Source organism: Bombina bombina, chromosome 4, assembly GCF_027579735.1.
Source record: "Bombina bombina isolate aBomBom1 chromosome 4, aBomBom1.pri, whole genome shotgun sequence".
Lineage (NCBI taxonomy): Eukaryota > Metazoa > Chordata > Amphibia > Anura > Bombinatoridae > Bombina > Bombina bombina.
In genome coordinates, this window is record NC_069502.1 from 556,337,252 (window position 1) to 556,355,512 (window position 18,261).

General features: G+C 38.7%; 1 protein-coding gene across 7 annotated transcripts in view; it reads left to right on the forward strand.

The window, feature by feature from the left end:
* The window catches only part of HTR1E (5-hydroxytryptamine receptor 1E), a 543,697-nt gene that overhangs the window by 51,969 nt on the left and 473,467 nt on the right, over positions 1-18,261 (forward strand). The window contains exon 1 of one of the 7 annotated variants that reach the window (XM_053710507.1): positions 6,841-6,943. The exons of the other annotated variants lie outside the window; for them this stretch is intronic. The gene's annotated coding sequence lies outside the window, so the exon portion shown is untranslated. Of the gene's footprint in view, positions 1-6,840; positions 6,944-18,261 lie in introns of those variants that run through there. 7 annotated transcript variants of the gene reach the window in all.

The window sequence follows — 18,261 nt, forward strand, 5'->3', positions numbered from 1 at the left end:
TAGACTTAAAGGATGCTTATCTTCACATCCCGATACACAAAGATCATCATTGTTTTCTCAGGTTTGCCTTTCTAGACAGGCACTACCTGTTTGTGGCTCTTCCCTTCGGGTTGGCCACGGCACCGAGAATCTTTACGAAGGTTCTAGGGTCCCTCCTAGCGGTCCTAAGGCCGCGGGGTATAGCAGTAGCCCCTTACTTAGACGACAGTCTGATACAGGCGTCGACTTTTCAATCGCAAGGTCCCATATTGACATTGTTCTGGCATTTCTGAGGTCCCATGGGTGGAAGGTGAACGAAGAAAAGAGTTCTCTATCACCTCTAACAAGAGTTTCATTCCTAGGGACTCTGATAGATTCAGTAGAAATGAAAATTTACCTAACGAAGGCCAGATTGTCAAAACTTCTAGACTCTTGCCGTGTTCTTTATTTCACTTCTCGTCCTTCAGTGGCTCAGTGTATGGAAGTAATTGGTTTAATGGTAGCGGCAATGGACATAGTACAGTTTGCCCGCCTACATCTCAGACCGCTGCAACTTTGCATGCTCAGTCAGTGGAATGGGGAGTACACAGATTTGTCCCCTCTACTAAATCTGGATCAAGAAACCAGGGATCCTCTTCTCTGGTGGCTATGTCAGGTCCATCTGTCCAAGGGGATGAGCTTCCACAGGCCAGATTGGACTATAGAAACGACAGATGCCAGCCTTCTGGGCTGGGCTGCAGTCTGGAAGTCCCTGAAGGCTCATGGCTTGTGGACTCAGGAGGAGGCACTCCTTCTGATAAACATTCTGGAACTAAGAGCGATTTTCAGTCGGACAATAGCTGGGGTCAGGTTCATCAGATTTCAGTCGGACAATATCACGACTGTAGCCTACATCAACCATCAGGGGGGAACAAGGAGTTCCCTAGCAATGTTGGAGGTTTCAAAGATAATTCTATGGGCAGAGGTTCACTCTTGCCATCTATCAGCTATCCATATCCCAGGTGTAGAGAACTGGAAGGCGGATTTTCTAAGTCAGCAGACTTTTCATCCGGGAGAATGGGAACTCCATCCAGAGATATTTGCTCAGTTGATTCAACTTTGGGGCAAACCAGAACTGGATCTCATGGCGTCTCGCCAGAACACCAAGCTTCCTTGTTACGGGACCAGGTCCAGGGACCCCAAGGCAATGCTGATAGATGCTCTAGCAGCGCCTTGGTCCTTCAACCTGGCTTATGTGTTTCCACCATTTCCTCTGCTCCCTCGTCTGATTGCCAAGATCAAGCAGGAGAGAGCTTCAGTGATTTTGATAGCACCTGCGTGGCCACGCAGGACTTGGTATGCAGACCTGGTGGACATGTCATCCTGTCCACCATGGACCCTGCCACTGAGGAAGGACCTTCTACTTCAGGGTCTTTTCAACCATCCAAACCTAATTTCTCTGCGTCTGACTGCTTGGAGATTGAACGCTTGATTTTATCAAAGCGTGGTTTCTCTGAATCGGTCATTGATACCTTAATTCAGGCTCGAAAGCCGGTTACCAGGAAAATCATAAGATATCATAAGATATGGTGTAAATATCTTCATTGGTGTGAATCCAAGGGTTACTCATGGAGTAAGGTCAGGATTCCTAGAATATTTTTTTTTCTCCAAGAAGGGTTGGAGAAGGGATTGTCGGCTAGTTCCTTAAAGGGACAGATTTCTGCTCTGTCTAGTCTTTTGCACAAGCGTCTGGCTAATACTCCAGATGTTCAGGCATTTTGTCAGGCTTTAGTTCGAATCAAGCCTGTGTTTAAACCTGTGGCTCCACCATGGAGTCTAAGTTTAGTTCTTAAAGTTCTTCAAGGGGTTCCGTTTGAACCTTTGCATTCCATAGATATCAAGCTGTTGTCTTGGAAAGTTCTGTTTTTGGTAGCTATCTCCTTGGCTCGACGAGTTTCAGAGTTATCGGCTTTACAATGTGATTCTCCTTATCTCATTTTCCATGCTGATAAGGTAGTGTTGCGTACCAAACCTGGCTTTCTTCCTAAGGTGGTATTTAATAAGAATATCAATCAGGAGATTGTTGTTTCTTCACTATGTCCTAATCCTTCTTCAAAGAAGGAATGTCTATTACACAATCTTGATGTGGTCCGTGCTTTAAAATTCTATTTACAAGCCACTAAAGATTTTCGTCAAACATCTGCTTTGTTTGTGGTTTACTCTGGACAGAGGAGAGGCCAAAAGGCTTCGGCAACTTCTCTTTCTTTTTGGTTAAGAAGCATAATCCACTTTGCTTACGAGACTGCTGGCCAGCAGCCTCCTGAGAGAATTACAGCTCATTCCACTAGATCAGTAGCTTCCACATGGGCTTTTAAAAATGAGGCTTATGTTGAACAGATTTGTAAGGCGGCGACTTGGTCTTCGCTTCATACCTTTCCAAATTCTACAAATTTGATACTTTTGCTTCTTCAGAGGCTGTTTTTGGGAGAAAGGTCTTACAGGCAGTGGTGCCCTCCGTTTAAGCGCCTGCCTTGCCCCTCCCTTCATCCATGTCCTATAGCTTTGGTATTGGTATCCCACAAGTAATGGATGAATCCGTGGACTGGATACACCTTACAAGAGAAAACAAAATTTATGCTTACCTGATAAATTTATTTCTCTTGTGGTGTATCCAGTCCACAGCCCGCCCTGTCATTTTAAGGCAGGTGTTATTTATTTTTTAAACTAGTCACCACTGCACCCTATAGTTTCTCCTTTCTCTTGCTTGTCTTCGGTCGAATGACTGGGGGTGGCAGTTAGGGGAGGGGCTATATAGACAGCTCTGCTGTGGGTAATTCTCTTGCAGCTTCCTGTTGGGAAGGAGAATATCCCACAAGTAATGGATGAATCCGTGGACTGGATACACCACAAGAGATATAAATTTATCAGGTAAGCATAAATTTTGTTTTTTTATTTTAAAGAAACAGATCTAAATGGGAATTTAACTAATCCTTCCATCTTGCATTAGATTTTAGGCTAGTTTCCTAGAAAAGGAGCAAAATTTATCTCCTCATTCATCCCATTTGGTTTTAAGGAACATAGATTAAATATCCATTTGCATTCCTTTTTTAGTAGTAGATTGTCCAAATTACAACCTCTTTCATTTAGCTGGACCCTTTCTAGGCCCCTAAATTTTAAGCTTTCTTCATCACTATTATGATGAAAGAAAAAATGTCTTGCTACACTACTTGTTTTGATAAGTTTATTTTTTATATCTCTCTTGTGTTCCTTTATTCACTCTTTCAGTTTGCGGTAGGTTTTTCCAATATAATGGGATTTTGATATCAGTATCGGTATCACAAGGTAATACAACTGATGGAACTACTACTGGTGATTCGAATAATATTTTGAAAGTCTTTAAAGATTATAAGACTAAAGTTCTGAAAGAACAAAAACTCAAGTGGGAAATGACCAGTCTGGATAAATATATTGAAGAAAAAATGATTCCAAGAGGTTTAAGAATCAGAAAAAAAACAGGTAATAACCTTAATGATCCACTTATAGTTGATTTTCAAAAAAATGGGAGAATTTTGCCAGTGATTGCTCCCTGGGCTGAATGAAACTAATGAGAGAGGAGAATGACTTAAGACTAACAAATATTCAGGAAGAAATAGTAATTCTAAATACTAAATTAGATAAATGGAACGATGAGGAACAATATTCTAAATTAATGGGGGTAGCTAAACTAGAGGTTAGAAAAATTCAAGATGCAATTAAGTTTAGAAAAAAATGTAAATATCAACGTGATTGGAATGACTACCAGGAGAATAAAGTTTATGACTATACCCAAATATATTCAAGTAGTACAGACTATGAAATTTCAGAAAAAGGTAACAAAAGGAAGAACTATAGAAGAAATAGGAGAGGTAATTTTTTAGAGAAAGTAGTCCCACAAAAAGAATACGCAGAGGGGGGAAGCAAAGAGGTTCAAGACAAAAACAGATATTCCTTAAGGAATCAGAGAAAAGAAAAGAGCTAGAAGAGACATCAGATATCAAGGTACTGAACCTGTCACAAAAGACAATATCAGATATTCAAATTAAAGTATTGGAAAAAGGGTTAACGTTTGCACCTTCTAATACCTGTGACAGATTCAGTACAGTGAAGGATGTTCATCTCTTTGCAAGAAAAATAGTATTAAGGAAAATACACCAGGACAAAGTACAGGCAACCACTTTAGACATGCAGGACAGATTGTTATTGCAGAATTGGACCGAAAGTTAACAGAACAAAATGAGGATCAATCTGAACAAATAGGTTTCAGTAATTTGGCAAAGAAATCTGAATTTATGCCAGCATTATCAATGGTACCATCAGTTCATAATTTTGTGAAACTGGTGGAGAAAGATATATCCAAAATGAAAATCAATAGAACTAATGGTAATTTATCAAATGAGGAGAGAAAAGTTATAAAAGATCTAAAAAAATGATACATCAATAGTCATCAAGCCATCGGATAAAGGGGGCAATGTAGTAATTTTAAATACTAAAGATTATATTAAGGAATGTAAGAAGCAACTTGGGGACAAAATCCATTATAAGTGTTTGAAGTATAATCCAATAGAAGAATATAAAGTACAACTTGTAGAAATTTTGAAAAATGGTCGTGATGAGGGCCTAATAAACAAGAAAGAATTTGACTATTTAAATAAAAAAATTCCCATCATACCCACATTTTACACTATCCCAAAAATACACAAAAAGGTAGTCCCTGTACCAGGAAGACCAATAATTGCTGGGATAAATTCTCTAACTGAAAATATTTCAGTCTATGTGGATTATTGTTTACGCCCCTTCTTAAGGTCCTTGCCCTCATATATTCAGGATACCCTTGATGTTCTCAAAAAATTAAATAGGACTTGTGTTAGAAATGAAACTATCTGGTGACCATTGACGTTGAACAGCTATACTCTTCAATCCCGCATGAGAATGGCATAAAACAGATAAAGAGATTCCTTGATGAAAGGTGTATAAAATATAAAAAACACACTGATTTTGTTCTGGACTTACTGAGGTTCATTCTGACTCATAATTTCTTTGTATTTCAACATAAGTATTATGAACAAATTTTGGGCACAGCAATGGGCACTTGTTGTGCCCCAACATATGCGTGTCTGTACCTGGGAGCCTGGGAAAGGGACGTGGTCCTTGATGCTTCTAACCTTGATCTAAGCCATATTAGTTTATGGCTTAGATTCATTGATGATATTGTGATGTTCTGGGAGGGAACGGTAGAGAAACTACATAACTTTATGGACAGATTAAACAATAACACCTCTAATCTTAAATTTACCTTTTCTTGGAGTAAAAGTGATGTAGCATTTTTGGATCTAAAAATTAAAATAGATGGCACTGACATCATTACTGAGACATTTGGGAAGAGTACAGCAGCTAATACATTATTGCATGCAGATAGCCACCACTTACCACACTTACTAAAAAACATTCCCCAGGGACAATATTTAAGGCACCAAAGGAATTGCACAAACATGGATAGTTTTAAAATGGAGGCTAAAGCTCTTGAATCCAGATTTAAAGATAGAGGATCCCCCCCTAAAACACTTAAGCAAGCCTTCTGCAAAGCTAGAGATAGCAATAGGGAGGGACTCCTTTACAATCCTAGAATCGATAAGGGTGATAATATTACCAGATTCATAAGTACATTTAATGAACAATGGGGGACTTTGGCTATTATTCTGAGAAAACACTGGCATGTTTTGACTCTTGATAAATCTATAGAACAAATGGTAGGGGTTAAACCAAGCCTTACAGCTAGGAGAGCCCCTAACTTAAAGGATAGATTGGTAAGTAGCTTATTTACAGATCCAGGAAATCAAAGTTGGCTCAAAAAAATATAAAAACAGAGATGGTAACTTTAGGTGTACAAAATATTCTGTCTGTGACAATCTACTGAGGGGAAATATATTTTGTGATACTGAAGGTAAAACTCATAAAATTAGAGGACATATTACATGTAAAACAGAAAGGGTAATATACATGATTCAGTGTAATTGCCCCAGATATTATCTTGGAAAAACCTACCGCGAACTGAAAGAGAGAATAAAGGAACATAAGAGAGATATAAAAAAATAAACTTATTAAAACAAGTAGTGTAGCAAGACATTGTTTTCTTTCATCATAATAGTGACGAAGAAAGCTTAAAATTTAGGGGCCTAGAAAGGGTCCAGCTAAATGAAAGAGGTGGTAATTTGGACAATCTACTGCTAAAAAAGGAATGCAAATGGATATTTAATCTATGTTCCTTAAAACCTAATGGGATGAATGAGGAGATAAATTTTGCTCCTTTTCTAGGAAACTAGCCTAAAATCTAATGCAAGATGGAAGGATTAGTTAAATTCCCATTTAGATCTGTTTCTTTAAAATAAAAAATAAAAAATGAAATATATTTTCTAACATCTCAGAGTTCTGACATTATCTGAATAACTGCAAATGTTGATTTAAGTTTACTCTTCAAAGTGTAACTCAAATGATGAGTTTAATCCCTTCAGCAATCTGTTTCTATATATAAAAAACAAGAGTTAATTCAGCTGGCATTTCACAGTGCTAACACAATATATTTTATTACAAAGGTTGATTCAATTTATTATGTTAAAAAGCCACTTGTAGCCACTAAGCGTTTAACTGTATTTTTCTTTTGAAACATAGTGTTTCTTTTATTAATATATGAATTTTTATTTCACTCGGCAAATGGAGGCGGAGTATCACGATCTACAAAAAGCGTCAACTGGTTGTGACGTAATCAGATACAGCCGGAAGAAGCCCCATGCCTTTAGGGGTGAAACGTGCGTAGCAAGGCAACTACAAATTTTCCACTACGGATGCCTTAATTCACTGAGGATCTCCAGAAATGGACTGAAAGAAGGATTCAGGTGATTCGACCTGGCCCAGTTTGAGCAGCAGTACCATTTCGAATGGTATTCTTTTGGTAAGCATTTTCAGCACTTAGCAACCGGCCTCCCAGTCACCGGAGCTAGACGAGATATCTACAGGAGGGTTTGGTGAGTAGCATATTGAAGATCTTTTCCAGCGACATGGAATACAAGCCCTGGAAACATTTGGGTGAGAAATATATGCTTGTGAAACCTGCTCTGCCTGTATTCTAGCTTATGCTTGAGACTGACAGTATCTTTTCTCTTAATGGGGGAGACTGCTATTAACCGCTTCAACTGCTTGCCGACTAACCTGGGTCTCAGCGATTATTACAGACTATATAGGAATCCTGTTAAAGTTGAGACATACATTACATATTGGGATACTCCTTTTGTGGTGTCATCAATTGGGACACTTGTTGAGAAGTTTTATCAACTATTTTAGGGAGCTCCCATAATAACTCTCCTTATAAAGGGAACCCTTTCAGCAACATTACACTGTATTCATCAGCAGTGGAAAAGTGTTATTTGTACTGCTTGGTGGCTTATTTAGAGCAATAAAATATTGTTGTACACTAATTATATTATTTTATATGGTGTATTTTCACTACCATTTTGATTCTATATCCTGTTTATAAGCATTTGTTAGTGGTTATCTATTGACCTTATATGATATGACTTTAAAGGTATTGTGCCAGGTAATGGTATACTTTTAGACCATTAGTGGAAGGTTCCTGTTACGTTCGGGCCTATCACTACTGTTCTAAACTTTCTTCTTTGGGTAAATAAATATATATCCTCCCTTATTAAGGAATTTGTGGATTATCTTAATGTGAATGATTGGGACCTTAAGTTCAACTTTGAGACCAATAAATCTTGTATTAATTTTCTGGATTTAAAATTGAGTAGTACATTAGGTAGTAGTACAATCAAAGCAACCATTTACAGAAAGCCTGTATCTGGTAACACTGTACTTCACGGTAAAATCAATCATCCGCTAAAAGTACCTTATTCAATTGCCAAAGGTCAACTCATCAGGACCAAAAGAAATTGTTCTGAAAATTCAGATATTCTTTTACAAAGTGAGGAACTAGAAGCCAGGTTAATACAAAGAGGCTACAAAGATACAGCAATATCTAAAGCCAAATCGGAGGTACAAGATATAGACAGACAAACACTTTTGCTAGATAAAAGGAAAACACTTTTGCTAGATAAAAGGAAATTTTCTAATCCATATAAAGATCAGGTGACATTCGTCACCCAATATTCATCAGACTATCATGATATATGCAGAATTATTTGCAAACATTTGCCGATGCTTCATGCTGATGAAAGTCTAGTCAAAACGACTGAGAATGGTTGTAAATTTTCGTACAGAAGAGGCTTCACTATAGGAAATCAAATATCTCCCAGTGAATTAACAACTAGATCAAATTCAAGTACCTGGTTGGACTCCAAAGGGATGTTCAAATGTGGTTACAGTGCATGTATTCCATGCACATTCATCCATAAAGGTGACACTTTCGATTCTGCAGTTACTAATAAAAAATACAAAGTCAATTGCTGCGTGAATTGCAGATCTAAAAATGTTATATATTTGATCTGGTGCACATGCACCAAGAAACAATACATAGGCTGCACTTCAAGAGAAGTAAGAGAGAGAATCAGACAACATTTATCCGATATTAAAAGATCAGACCCATGCTCTGAAATGGCAAAGCATTTTATCCAGGCTCATAACAGCTCAAACACAACTTTCAAATGGAAGGTAATAGAACAGGTCAAACTACCTCCTAGAGGTGGGGATATGAACAAAGCGGTATTAAAGCAAGAAGCTTATTGGATTTTTACACTTGAATCACGAATACCGAAAGGATATAACTCTATCTATGACTTGGTTAATTTTTGGGAATAACTCAAATTTTGAAAGTGTACAATTCAATTTAAGTATATTGTTACATTCTCACTTAGTAGTCAATATCAATTTTGATTCAGATAGCGTAAAACTTACATCTAGTACTTAAATATTACAATGATATTGGAAATATGTGGGTGGGCCCTTTGTATCTTTATAGTAAATGTAACTATTGCACACACTGACTAAGGTTATGATTTGAAAGACATGATATATATATATATATTTTTTATGCGCAGTATGTATCCTCTATTGGGAACCTAGCATCCACTTGTCCCTTTAAGTCATATTCTTGTCATTTATATTGTCTATTGTTGTCTATGAGGTTTTATATTTTCACTATATCCTCATTCAATTTATATAAATCCAAATAATGTTTTGCATGCAACTGCAGAGGAGCTTATACTGAGACTACAGAAGTCAACACTACATGTAGCCCAATTTAGTCTACTGGTACTAGCTACAGCAGTCTTGCATTTTTGCATATTTTTCCATATATTAAACTGGTGTTACACATTTATATTTTTGGTGATATACACAAAATTCTCATATTGGTAGTATATTTTAAAATTCTAATGTATATACAGGTAGCCCTCAGTTTACGCTGGGGTTAGGTGCCAGAAGGAATGGTTGTAAATCGAAATCGTTGTAAATTGAAACCCAGTTTATAATGTACGTCAATGGGAAGTGAGGGAGTTATGTTCCAGGCCCCTCTCAAAATTGTCATAAGTAACACCTAATACATTATTTTAAAAGCTTTGAAATGAAGACTTTAAATGCTAGGCAGCATTATAAACCTAATAAAATAATCACACAACACAGAATATATAATTAAACTAAGTTAAATGAACAAAAATATTTGCTAAACAGCAACAGTTCTTTCTATGCATGCCAATCTGTTCCTTTGAAATCTGCTCAATAGCTCAGGTCTGGTTAAACTAATTAATTTCACCTTGCTTGACTTTGCTGCAACACAAGTGGGCAGCTCCACTTATTGGCTATTTTAATAAATGCACTGCTTCTCAATGCTTTTCAATAGCAGTCACATGACTGGAATAAAAGGTTATTATTCTGAAACGGTGTAAATTGAACCGTTGTAAAACGAGGGCCACCTGTACTACGTTTAGACAATATATGTGCTTTCATCAAGTTGACAATATTAGTATTTGCGTAGCTGTATCTACCTATGTGTTTATTATGCTAGTTGCAAAGGTGCCTTGTATATTTTTGTATTTTTGTACTTTCAAATTGTGCTTTCTGCTCTCTTACCAACATTCAGTTGAATCTGTTTCTTTTAACTATGTGTTTACATTAAATCATTCTTTTTTGTTATTTCCATTCGTTTAACACAAATGTTATTAACCATTGTGATTCTCTAACTTCTGTATATCAGCTAGTGCTTTAAATCAAGCCCCATTTCAGATGCAATGCATTTCATTTAATTAGTAGTGACCAATAGCATATCAGTATTGTTCTTAAATAAGGTGATAATCAAATTGAACCTCAGTCTATGAGTAAGGCCATCTGGCCGAAACATGTCAGACGTTTAATTCTGATTATTGTTCATGCTTTTTTAATTGGACCATTGAAGTTGGACGTTTTATTCACAGTTCCAGACTATTTTGCTTTTTTCCCTACATATATATGTAACTGTTTGATTAATTATTTGTGCATGAACTCATGAAACGTTTTCAATCCCTTACAGGTATCCACACAAATTATACCTTGTTGTTTTCTGCATTTTTAGAAAATAAATTTACTTTGCAGAAATTTCATAATATAGGAAAATACTAACATATAAAAAATTACTTTTTTGTGTAATTTTCTATGACGTACATAATAAATATGCAGACAAAATGTATTTTTACAGTAATAATCTGTAACTTACATAGGCAAGTGACCCCTCATTGAAAGAGCAGACTCCCCTCTTTTAATTGTACCTGTAAGATGCCTATAAGCTGAGATACGGGCTTGCAAAGCCTGCCCCCTGGCTCAGTCTCCATAACTTCATGAACTAGCAGGTAGTTCCCACCCCCTTGTAACATCACCACATGTGCCATTGGGGAACTCACAGGGGAAACAACTATGGGAAAGGAGATTGCAGTCTCCTCCCTCTGCAGTAAATAGGGGTGACAATACGTGTGTATTAATCTTCTTGTGTGTATTAATGCCATAAAGATGTGGTCGTCAAGAGCATCCAAAGGTTTAATGATTGTTTGCTACTTGGCTTTTTCTCCAACATTGGTGTGTCCGGTCCACGGCGTCATCCTTACTTGTGGGATATTCTCTTCCCCAACAGGAAATGGCAAAGAGTCCCAGCAAAGCTGGTCACATGATCCCTCCTAGGCTCCGCCCACCCCAGTCATTCTCTTTGCCGTTGCACAGGCAACATCTCCACGGAGATGGTTAAGAGTTTTTTGGTGTTTAAATGTAGTTTTATTCTTCTATCAAGTGTTTGTTATTTTAAAATAGTGCTGGTATGTACTATTTACTCTGAAACAGAAAAGGATGAAGATTTCTGTTTGTAAGAGGAAGATGATTTTAGCAGACAGTAACTAAAATCGATTGCTGTTTCCACACAGGACTGTTGAGATGAAGTAACTTCAGTTGGGGGAAACAGTTAGCAGACTTTTCTGCTTAAGGTATGACTAGCCATATTTCTAACAAGACCATGTAATGCTGGAAGGCTGTCATTTCCCCTCATGGGGACCGGTAAGCCATTTTCTTAGTTAAACATAAAAGAATAAAGGGCTTCAAAAAGGGCTTAAAAACTGGTAGACATTTTTCTGGGCTAAAACGATTGCTTTACTAGGCATATTATGCAGATTCTAACTAATAATTGGTATTATAATCTTGGGGAACGTTTAGAAAAACGGCAAGCACTGTGTTGGACACCTTTTTCAGATGGGGGCCTTTCTAGTTATAGACAGAGCCTCATTTTCGCGCCATTAATGCGCAGTTGTTTTTGGAGAGCAAGGCATGCAGATGCATGTGTCAGGAGCTAAGAATCACTGAAAAAGCTTATAGAAGGCGTCATTTGGTATCGTATTCCCCTCTGGGCTTGGTTGGGTCTCAGCAAAGCATATAGCTGGGACTGTATAGGGGTTAAATGTAAAAACGGCTCCGGTTCCGTTAATTTAAGGGTTAAAGCTCTGAAATTTGGTGTGCAATACTTTTAATGCTTTAAGACACTGTGGTGAAATTTTGGTGAATTTTGAACAATTCCTTCATACTTTTTCACATATTCAGTAATAAAGTGTTTTCAGTTTGAAATTTAAAGTGACAGTAACGGTTTTATTTTAAAACGTTTTTTGTGTTTTGTTGACAAGTTTAAGCCTGTTTAACATGTCTGTACCATCAGATAAGCTATGTTCTATATGTATGAAAGCCAATGTGTCTCCCCATTTAAATTTATGTGATAATTGTGCCATAGTGTCTAAACAAAGTAAGGACAGTAATGCCACAGATAATGATATTGCCCAAGATGATTCCTCAAATGAGGGGAGTAAACATGATACTACATCATCCCCTACTGTGTCTACACCAGTTATGCCCACACAGGAGGCCCCTAGTACATCTAGTGCGCCAATACTTATTACCATGCAACAATTAACGGCTGTAATGGATAACTCCATAGCAAATCTTTTATCCAAAATGCCTACTTATCAGAGAAAGTGCGATTGCTCTGTTTTAAACACTGAAGAGCAAGAGGACGCTGATGATAACTGTTCTGACATACCCTCACACCAATCTCAAGGGGCCATGAGGGATGTTTTGTCTGATGGAGAAATTTCAGATTCAGGAAAAATTTCTCATCAAGCTGAACCTGATGTTGTGACATTTAAATTTAAATTAGAACATCTCCGTGCACTGCTTAAGGAGGTGTTATCTACTCTGGATGATTGTGACAATTTGGTCATTCCAGAGAAATTATGTAAGATGGACAAGTTCCTAGAGGTTCCGGTGCCCCCCGACGCTTTTCCTATACCCAAGCAGGTGGCGGACATAGTAAATAAAGAGTGGGAAAGGCCCGGCATACCTTTTGTTCCCCCCCCTGTATTTAAGAAATTATTTCCTATAGTCGACTCCAGATAGGACTTATGGCAGACAGTCCCCAAGGTCGAGGGGGCGGTTTCTACTCTAAACAAACGCACTACTATTCCTATCGAAGATAGTTGTGCTTTCAAAGATCCTATGGATAAGAAATTAGAGGGTTTGCTTAAAAAGATTTTTGTACAGCAAGGTTACCTTCTACAACCAATTTCATGCATTGTTCCTGTCACTACGGCAGCGTGTTTCTGGTTCGAGGAACTAGAAAAATCGCTCAGTAAAGTATCTTCGTATGAGGAGGTTATGGACAGAGTTCAAGCACTTAAATTGGCTAACTCTTTTGTTTTAGATGCCGCTTTGCAATTAGCTAGATTAGCGGCGAAAAATTCAGGGTTTGCTATCGTAGCGCGCAGAGCGCTTTGGCTAAAGTCTTGGTCAGCGGATGTGTCTTCCAAGACAAAATTGCTTAACATTCCTTTCAAAGGTAAAACATTATTTGGACCTGATTTGAAAGAGATTATATCAGACATCACTGGGGGAAAGGGCCACGCCCTCCCACAGGATAGGTCTTTTAAGGCTAAAAATAAGCCTAATTTTCGTCCCTTTCGCAGAAACGGACCAGTCTCTAATTCTGTATCCTCTAAGCAAGAGGGTAATACTTCACAACCCAAACCAGCCTGGAAACCAATGCAAGGCTGGAACAAGGGTAAGCAGGCCAAGAAGCCTACCACTGCTACCAAAACAGCATGAAGGGATACCCCCCCGATCCGGGACCGGATCTAGTGGGGGGCAGACTTTCTCTCTTTGCTCAGGCTTGGGCAAGAGATGTTCAGGATCCTTGGGCGCTAGAAATAGTTTCTCAAGGTTATCTTCTGGAATTCAAGGAACTACCCCCAAGGGGAAGGTTCCACAGGTCTCAATTATCTTCAAACCAAATAAAGAGACAGGCATTCTTACATTGTGTAGAAGACCTGTTAAAGATGGGAGTGATACATCCTGTTCCAATAAGAGAACAAGGAATGGGATTTTATTCCAATCTGTTCATAGTTCCCAAAAAAGAGGGAACATTCAGACCAATTTTGGATCTAAAGATCCTAAACAAATTTCTCAGGGTACCATCGTTCAAAATGGAGACTATTCGAACGATCCTACCTACTATCCAGGAAAATCAATTTATGACTTCCGTGGATTTAAAGGATGCGTACCTAGATATTCCTATCCACAAGGAACATCATCAGTTCCTAAGGTTCGCTTTTCTGGACAAGCATTACCAGTTTGTGGCACTTCCATTCGGATTAGCCACTGCTCCAAGGATTTTCACAAAGGTACTAGGGTCCCTTCTAGCGGTTCTAAGACCAAGGGGTATTGCAGTAGTACCTTACTTGGACGACATCCTGATTCAAGCGTCGTCCATGTCAAAAGCAAAGGCTCATACGGACATCGTCCTAGCCTTTCTCAGATCTCACGGATGGAAGGTGAACAAAGAAAAAAGTTCTCTGTCCCCGTCAACAAGAGTTCCCTTCTTGGGAACAATAATAGATTCCTTAGAAATGAGGATTTTTCTGACAGAGGTCAGAAAATCAAAACTTCTAAGCTATTGTCAAGTACTTCATTCTGTTCCTCGTCCTTCCATAGCGCAGTGCATGGAAGTAATAGGATTGATGGTTGCAACAATGGACATAGTTCCTTTTGCACGAATTCATCTAAGACCATTACAACTGTGCATGCTCAGACAGTGGAATGGGGATTATACAGACTTGTCTCCGACGATTCAAGTAGATCAAAAGACCAGAGATTCACTCCGTTGGTGGCTGACCCTGGACAATCTTTCACAGGGAATGAGCTTCCACAGACCAGAGTGGGTCATTGTCACGACCGACACCAGCCTAGTGGGCTGGGGCGCGGTCTGGGAATCCCTGAAAGCTCAGGGTCTATGGTCTCGGGAAGAGTCTCTTCTCCCGATAAACATTCTGGAACTGAGAGCGATATTCAATGCTCTCAGAGCTTGGCCTCAACTAGCAAAGGCCAAATTCATAAGGTTTCAGTCAGACAACATGACGACCGTTGCATATATCAATCATCAGGGGGGAACAAGGACTTCCCTGGCGATGAAAGAAGTGACCAAGATAATTCAATGGGCGGAGGATCACTCCTGCCACTTGTCTGCGATCCACATCCCAGGGGTGGAAAATTGGGAAGCGGATTTTCTGAGTCGTCAGACATTCCATCCGGGGGAGTGGGAACTCCATCCGGAAATCTTTGCCCAAATAACTCAATTATGGGGCATTCCAGACATGGATCTGATGGCGTCTCGTCAGAACTTCAAGGTTCCTTGCTACGGGTCCAGATCCAGGGATCCCAAGGCGACTCTAGTAGATGCACTAGTAGCACTTTGGACCTTCAACCTAGCTTATGTATTCCCACCGTTTCCTCTCATCCCCAGGCTGGTAGCCAGGATCAATCAGGAGAGGGCCTCGGTGATCTTGATAGCTCCTGCGTGGCCACGCAGGACTTGGTATGCAGACCTGGTGAATATGTCATCGGCTCCACCATGGAAGCTACCTTTGAGACAGGACCTTCTTGTTCAGGGTCCATTGAGATTGAACGCTTGATTTTATCAAAGCGTGGGTTTTCAGATTCTGTAATAGATACTCTGATTCAGGCTAGAAAGCCTGTAACTAGAAAAATTTACCATAAAATATGGAAAAAATATATCTGTTGGTGTGAATCTAAAGGATTCCCATGGAACAAGATAAAAATTCCTAAGATTCTATCCTTTCTACAAGAAGGTTTGGAGAAAGGATTATCTGCAAGTTCTCTGAAGGGACAGATCTCTGCTTTATCTGTTTTACTTCACAAAAGACTGGCAGCTGTGCCAGATGTTCAAGCATTTGTTCAGGCTCTGGTTAGGATCAAGCCTGTTTACAGACCTTTGACTCCTCCCTGGAGTCTAAATCTAGTTCTTTCAGTTCTTCAAGGGGTTCCGTTTCAACCCTTACATTCCGTAGATATTAAGTTATTATCTTGGAAAGTTTTGTTTTTGGTTGCAATTTCTTCTGCTAGAAGAGTTTCAGAGTTATCTGCTCTGCAGTGTTCTCCGCCCTATCTGGTGTTCCATGCAGATAAGGTGGTTTTGCGTACTAAGCCTGGTTTTCTTCCGAAAGTTGTTTCCAACAAAAATATTGACCAGGAGATAGTTGTACCTTCTTTGTGTCCGAATCCAGTTTCAAAGAAGGAACGTTTGTTACACAATTTGGACGTAGTCCGTGCTCTAAAATTCTATTTAGAGGCTACTAAAGATTTCAGACAAACATCTTCCTTGTTTGTTGTTTATTCTGGTAAAAGGAGAGGTCAAAAAGCGACTTCTACCTCTCTTTCCTTTTGGCTTAAAAGCATTATCCGATTGGCTTATGAGACTGCCGGACGGCAGCCTCCTGAAAGAATCACAGCTCACTCCACTAGGGCTGTGGCTTCCACATGGGCCTTCAAGAACGAGGCTTCTGTTGACCAGATATGTAAGGCAGCGACTTGGTCTTCACTGCACACTTTTGCCAAATTTTACAAATTTGATACTTTTGCTTCTTCGGAGGCTATTTTTGGGAGAAAGGTTTTGCAAGCCGTGGTGCCTTCCATTTAGGTGACCTGATTTGCTCCCTCCTTCATCCGTGTCCTAAAGCTTTGGTATTGGTTCCCACAAGTAAGGATGACGCCGTGGACCGGACACACCAATGTTGGAGAAAACAGAATTTATGCTTACCTGATAAATTACTTTCTCCAACGGTGTGTCCGGTCCACGGCCCGCCCTGGTTTTTTAATCAGGTCTGATGAATTATTTTCTCTAACTACAGTCACCACGGTATCATATGGTTTCTCCTATATATATTTCCTCCTGTCCGTCGGTCGAATGACTGGGGTGGGCGGAGCCTAGGAGGGATCATGTGACCAGCTTTGCTGGGACTCTTTGCCATTTCCTGTTGGGGAAGAGAATATCCCACAAGTAAGGATGACGCCGTGGACCGGACACACCGTTGGAGAAAGTAATTTATCAGGTAAGCATAAATTCTGTTTTCCACCATAAATTTGTTTTAAAGATTTTAAGAGTTATAATCTCAAAGACTTAATCCATTGCTGTGTATGGGTTCATTTTGTAAACTTGTCAAAAATACTTAGAGGGACAGTATACTCAGGTAAGCAGTAGATAAGAGTACACTGTACTTAAAGGGACACTGTACCCAATTTTTTTTTTCTTTCATGATTCAGATAGAGCATGGCATTTTAAGCAACTTTCTAATTTGCTCCTATTATTAATTTTTCTTCGTTCTCTTGCTATCTTTATTTTAAAAGCAGGAATGTAAATCTTAGCATCCAGCCAATTTTAGGTTCAGAACCATGTATACCACTTGCTTATTAGAGGCTTACAATTACCCACCAATAAGCAAGCATAACCCAGGTTCTCAACCAAAAATGGGCCGGCTCCTATGCATCGCATTCCTGCTTTTTAAATAAAGATTGCAAGAGAACAAAGAAAAATTGATAATAGGAGTACATTAGAAAGTTGCTAAAAAATGGAATGCTTTATCTGAATCATTAAAGAAAAAATTTGGGTTTAGTGTCCATTTAAAGGACCCAAATTTTTTCTTTTGTGATTCAGATAGAGCATGCAATTTCTAATTTACTCCTATTATCAAATTTTCTTCATTCCTTGTATATTTTTTTTTTTTTAAAAGCAAGAATGTAAGTTTAGATGCCGGACCATTTTTGGTGAACAACCAGGGTTCTTTCTGATTGGTGGATAAATTCACCCACCAATAAACAAGTGTTGTCCAGGGTCCTGAACCAACAATTGTCTGGCTCCTTAGCTTAGATGCCTTCTTTTTCAAATAAAGATAGCAAGAGAACGAAGAAAAATTGATGAAAGGAGTAAATTAGAAAGATTTTTTAAAATTGCATGCTCTATCTGAATCATGAAAGAAAAAAAATTGAGTTCAGTGTCTCTTTAAAGGTTCATTAAATACAACAGAATTGCATAACCAGCAAATGCATCATAAAAAATACAATGCAAAACCCCTTAATCTGAATTTCAAGAGTAATAGATTTTTTCTGACAAATTCAATCTTAATTTCCCATTATCATGTGACAACCAACAGCTAATCACAAATTTCATATATGTATATATATTGTAAATTCTTGCACATGTTCAGGAGAAGCTGGTGCATCAGAAATTGTGCACATAATCTTTTTTTTAAAAAGCAGAAATGAAAGCTTAGGAGCCGGCCCATTTTTTGGTTCAACACACTGGACAACGCTTGCTGATTGGTGGCTCCATATCTTGGAAGCTTGGCGTTTAGATGAGATGCCATCAGATCCAGCTCCAGAACTCCCCACTTGAGCGTTAACATCGACAAAACT